The following is a 6,148-nucleotide window of genomic DNA, read 5'->3' on the forward strand; positions in this document are numbered from 1 at the left end:
AAAAAAGAACTGAACTCCAGATGTTAGGTGTAAGTGACTGCCCTTGACATCAAAGCCATATTTGACCTAGTGTGACATCAAGGAATCTTAGCAAACCAAGAATCAGTGGGCATCAGGGAAGCAAAAAAACACTCTCTGCTGGTTGGAGTCATAACTGGCAATGAGAAGATGTTTGTCGTTGTTGAAGTCGATCATAATAGCCCTAGAACCTTAGTGCAGGAGTTCCTTGGTGTAGTGTCCCAGCCCTAACCATCTTCATCTGCTTCGTCAATAACCTTCTGCCCATTATAAGGTCAGAAGTGTGGATAAGTTGTTGATGATTGCACAGATGTGGAGGTGCTGTTGCTGGACTGGGTGGACAAAGTCAGAAGTCACATGACACCAGGTTCTAGTCCAATAGATTTATTTGAAATTGCAAGTTTTCAGAGCACTACTGTTTCATCAGGTGAAGTGAAGATTCACGACCACTTTTTCTCAGGCAACTAGGTGTGGGCAATAAATCCTGGACCAGTCAGTGAAGTTCACATCATGTGAATGAATTTTTAAAAAAGATTCGATAGAGCAGCATGAAGAAAATTGGATTTGTAACGGCAGGACTGGAAGACCATCTCCTTGACTTCTGTTGCATCCTCAAAAAGCAATGCCTGATGATAAAACAACTTAAGATATCTAACATTTACCACTGCCAAGGATATAAAATATTAATTAAACAACCATGGACTTATGGTTAAAACATAACACCTCAAGGACTCTAAACACTTTGAAGTGCATTTTTTAAATCTTCCATTATGCACTAGAGTCTATCAACTTTATACAAAATTTATACTTGTGTTTGTACATGTTTGATCAGCATTATTTTTATTTTCGATTAGAGTGGTGCTGAAAAAGCATAGCAGGTCAGGCAGCATCCAAGGAGCCGGAAAATAGAAGTTTTGGGCAAAAGCCCATTCCTGATGAAGGGCTTTTGCCCGAAACATCGATTTTCCTGCACCTCGGATGCTGCCTGACTCGCTGTGCTTTTCTAGCACCACTCTAATCTAAACTCTGGTTTTCAGCATCTGCAGTCCTCACTTCTGACTTGCATTTTTATTTTCTCAGGGTTAGTAAGTAATAAAATTCCTCTTTCTTTCACATGATTGGCTACTTAATTTTGAGCTAATGGGCTAAGTTTTAATTGAAGTGTGATATAGTTGCAAATTAAAAGAAGCAAAATGGTTGTTATGACAAACCAGGTGGATTATAAAGAGGTGAGTCAACTGATCCCTCATCACAGTGATGAGCAAGCATTCTGAAATTTGAATGCTTATTTCAACTCTACTGGGAACTTTGCTCACATCCATGTGCATGTCTAATCAAATGTTAATTTTATTTGAGAAGTGGTAACATAAAGTAAAAACAGACAATACTAAAAATGAAATTGTTTGGAGAGGGAAACAGAGTTTAATGATGAAATCTTCAGTGAAGGGAAAACCTGTTAGGTAGGGCGGTGGGATCCCAGTACCCTGTCACATTCGTGTCTACAAGGTCCAAACTCAGCTTTCCTGTCCCACTGCCTAATGAAGTCTTTAGGTGGTTAATTAATAATACTTTAATGACCGATTAAGGGTACAGTCCTGCCTGGGCTGCAATTATTTCAGCTCCAAGTGAGACAAATAAGAGGTGGCTCCAAGGACTTGGTTTCAGAGAAAAGCCCATCAGTGCCCTCCAAACTGCCTGGTTGGAGGAAGATGGGGGTGGGTCATCTTCTGAACAATCAGTTTGGATGTTCCATCATTTATTTTGAGCAATTGAACAAGATAATCATAGAGTGATAGAGTCATAGAGATGTACAGCACGGAAACAGACCCTTCAGTCCAACATATCAAAGCAGACCGGATATCCCATCCCAATTTAGTCCCACCTGCCAACACCTAGCACATATGCCTCCAAACCCTTCTTATTCATATACCCATCCAAATGCCTTTTAAATGTTGCAATTGTACCAGCCTCCACCACTTCCTCTGGCAGCTCATTCCATAAACATACAAATCCTGGCAACATCCTTGTAAATCTTTTCTGAACCCTTTCAAGTTTCACAACATCCTTCCGATAGGAAGGAGACCAGAATTGCACGCAATATTCCAACAGTGGCCTAACCAATGTCCTGTACAGCTACATCATGACCTCCCAACTCCTGTATTCAATACTCTGACCAATAAAGGAAAGCTTACCAAAAGCCTTCTTCACTATCCTATCTACCTGCGACTCCACTTTCAAGGAGCTATGAACCTGTACTCCAAGTCTCGTTGTTCAGTAGCATTCCCTAAGACCTTATCATTAAGTGTATAAGTCCTGCTAAGATTTGCTTTCCCAAAATGCAGCATCTCACATTTATCTAAATTAAACTCCATCTGTCACTCCTCAGTCCATTGGCCCATCTGATCACAGTCCCGTTGTAATCTGAGGTAACCTTCCTTGCTGTCCACTAAACCTCCAATTTTGGTGTCATCAGCAAACTTACTAACTATTTAAATGATGAAAAGTAGTGGATCCAGCACCGATCCTTGTGGCACTCCATTGGTCACAGGCCTCCTATCTGAAAAACAACCCTCCGGTATCACCCTCTGTCTTCTATGTTTGAGCCAGTTCTATATCCAAATGGCGAGTTCTTCCTGTATTCCATGCGATCTAACCTTGCTGAACAGTCTCCCATGCGGAACTTTGTCGAACGCCTTACTGAAGTCCATATAGATCACGTCCACTGCTCTGCCCTCATCAATCCTCTTTGTTACTTCTTCAAAAAACTCAATCAAGTTTGTGACACATGATTTCCCATGCATAAAGCCATATGGACTATCCCTAATCAGTCCTTGCCTTTCCAAATACATGTACATCCTGTCCCTCAGGATTCCCTCCAACAACTTGTCCACCACCGACGTCAGGCTCACTGGTCTCCAGTTCCTTGGCCTGTCCTTACCACCTTTTTTAACAGAGGCACCAGGTTACCCAACGTCCAGTTTTCCGGCACCTCACCTGTGACTATCGATGATACAAATATCTCAGTAAGAGGCCCAGCAATCATTTCTCCAAATTCCCACAGAGTCCTGGGGATAAAAGAGAAGATTCCATCCAATATTTTTGGTTGATGTCTTTTCATCAGATCACCATGACGATGTTGACCCAAAATGTTAACCTTATTCCTCTCAATGGTTACTGCTGAAAATTTCTTGTATTTTCTGTTTTTATTTCAGGTGTCTAGCATCTGCAGTATTTTGCTTCTGGCACAAAAATAAATTGCAGTTAGTTCCCTTTTCACTGTTAAAATGCCAATACAATAGTTGATCATTGTTTTTTTTCGTGCTAGAACACCTAAATGCTAATGTTTGAAAGTTTACACTTTAATATCAATTAAGTTGGGAGAAGGTAGAGGGCCTGTAAAGGTTGTTATTCAATGAAGCTCTCCTGAAAGATTTTTAAAAGTGGCAGCTCCAAAAACTGTAACTAACAGTCTGATTATAGGTGCAGGGGATATTATGAACTGACTTGGGTGAGTTCTATAAATCCGATTGTGTTTGCCTATGATATCAGTTGACATTTTGTGTGTGCAAACGAAAGCTCTGGTGAATCAGAACCAAAATTAACTGGTGCAGAGCAAGATATTAAATTGGGCCCCTTGAGTATCTCATCGCCTTAACGATTTCTCAGAGTCTGGCACCTCTAAGATGACACTTTTTTCCATAAACATGCACAGCTCTTGTTTTAACACATTGGACAGGGACTCTTGAATGACCTGGAGTAAAATTTTAAATGAATGCTTTAAAAGATATGCAACATATATCATCCCAAACCTCAGCGAGAGAAAAAAAATATACAGACAAAACGAAACCGCGCAATCATTAGCAATTTGAAATAAGCCCAGAGTTTCTCGAAAATCAAGAGTCCCACACAATGCACAAGCTTTTATGATTCTTAGTTATTGTTTAATTCAAGCTTCAGATAAGCATAAAACAAAACAAGTCTTGGTGGGACCAATTACTTTGGTAAAACCCCATCCATTGAGAGTGGCATTAATATTGAAAATGTCGTCTGTCCTGGTTATAACTTTCCCTTCCTCAGTCCCAAGTATTTGTGAAAATTAGTGTCAGTGATGTGCACCTGTAAAATCCAACCCCAATTTTCTATTCTACTCTGTTGCTGGGAGTGTTGACAATTTTGATGAAGTGTATAAAAAGGTCAAATATTTGCAGTGAAAGTGCTTTCCAAATGATTTCATTAGTGAGGCAAAAGCAGATAGAGAACTATATGGTACCCTGTCACTCAGAGAAATCCAAGGATGGTAGAATGCTGTATTAAGCGCACTAGTGGGTGAAAAGGATTGATTTCACTCCCTATTTCCCTTCATCATGAAAGCATTCTAATGTTTCCAGCTGGACACTGTAGAGTGTCACCAGCTTTCCTACTCAGCTGAGCCTTGGTCGGCTGGGCTTTCATTAAGGAGGTTGGAAAGCGCACTCACTGGGGACTCACGAACTGGAATCCTTCAAATATTAAGCATGCAATGGGATTTATATTTATAAATGAAGTGTTAATGCATCATCATATGCAGGACAAAGCAAGCGGACTACCATACACTTCAAAATGAAAAATGGATCTTGTGTGAAGGCAAGATGGTGTAATGGAGGACAGATGCAGTCAGGAATTTCTGTTAGTGTGCAGCTCCAGCCACGACTAGCCGTGATTGTGGTGTTATTAGCTGAGGTGAGCTTTGGTCTGCTTTATAAGCAGCAACGCTTGTTAGATTCCTCCCCCGCCCCCAACCAATGCGTTCACTACAAGCTGTTCTTTAGTATCTGACGCAGCCATCTGAATACATAGAGCAGCTGCTGGACTCAAAGATTTGACAACTGGCGTGCAGCAGAATGCCTGTCAAAAGCTAATAAAATGTCAGGCCGACTGATTGTCTCCGATAAGCTGGATTTTGCTTTCAACAACAGCTTGACAAATACATAAGTCTGAGCTACGCTTTCAGAAATGAAAGAAACATCACAGAACAAAAAAAACGTGCCAGCTTTCTCTGATATAGATAAAAAAGCAGAATGAACGACAGCTGTTTAATGAGAATTCGTTGCATAATCCCAGCTACAAGAAATAGATGCAAATCCAATTCTGGAAGGAAAAAAAATGTCATTGTGTTTGTGGTCTTGTAAAATGACCTGGACTATGAATACAAATTTCTCACCTTGTAATTATGTAGAAGTCAGCATGGTTTATCATTCTGGGTTTTACACTGCACTACTCATTAATACATGACTTGTCAGGCATCCGAAATAGTGCTTTACAAAACGCACCCTCTTGCAACTTCGAAGTGGCATTGTTTTAATTTTTTTTTAAGAAAAGGAAACTAAAATGTCTCCTGCTCCCCTGGAATGATCCCTTTCCCTTGGCGTAAAAAAAATTATATTGTGTTTCTGGTGTGTACCTTCGCATGACAGGAAGTGAAATCGGACTACGGCCATGGTGATCACGCCACTCATAAGACTTCCTGACTCTGAATTTTAATCGCTAGGAATCTGTGTAAGTAATTTCTGTCCACTTGGCAAGAAGCACTCATCTCTTCAAAACTTTGAACACCGCAAGGGATAGCCATGAGATAGCGTGGAAACGGCACAGATTGTAAACAGCACTCCCGTGCCCTACTCTGGAAGTTTGAGCTTGTAGAATTGAGGCTGAGGATGACTTTTGTGACAGTTTTGGAGTACTCCATACACTTGGTCCTGGACTGAGGTCTGTGCGAGGGGGACAGTGCACACTCCTGCACTAGTGTCATGTGTCTCGACCTCTAAAGAATAGAATATGCAGCTGCAGTTGACTCATGTCAATGTTTTGAATGGCAAGCTTGTGAAGGGGCTTTTATGGTGCAGGGTTCTGTCCCTAGACTGAGAGAAGTGAGTTCAAGTCCCACCAGCTGCAGAGGTGTGTAACAAATTTGAATAGGTTGATTTGCGGTAATCTAGGTGGTAAGCGTGCTAAGGTTACACACATTCAGAATTTGTTCTTCAAAATATATCATGGCAATTTCCACCCACCCATGCAGTATATAAAAGTGATAGTTATACGCATTTTTCTAATCAAATTGTTCAGGGGTCATAGAATCTCTACAGTGTGGAAG

The 6,148-nt window shown here is 40.8% G+C and overlaps 1 long non-coding RNA gene across 1 annotated transcript; it reads right to left on the reverse strand.

Annotated features, from left to right (window-relative positions):
• Positions 1-427: 427 nt before the first annotated feature.
• Positions 428-5,390, reverse strand: LOC122548624. Its single transcript, XR_006311277.1, has 3 exons — positions 5,219-5,390; positions 3,013-3,257; positions 428-644 (listed from the first exon to the last, which is right to left on the reverse strand). It is a non-coding gene; the product is annotated as an uncharacterized LOC122548624 (long non-coding RNA).
• Between the last annotated feature and the right edge of the window lie 758 nt (positions 5,391-6,148).

Source organism: Chiloscyllium plagiosum, chromosome 3 (assembly GCF_004010195.1).
Source record: "Chiloscyllium plagiosum isolate BGI_BamShark_2017 chromosome 3, ASM401019v2, whole genome shotgun sequence".
Lineage (NCBI taxonomy): Eukaryota > Metazoa > Chordata > Chondrichthyes > Orectolobiformes > Hemiscylliidae > Chiloscyllium > Chiloscyllium plagiosum.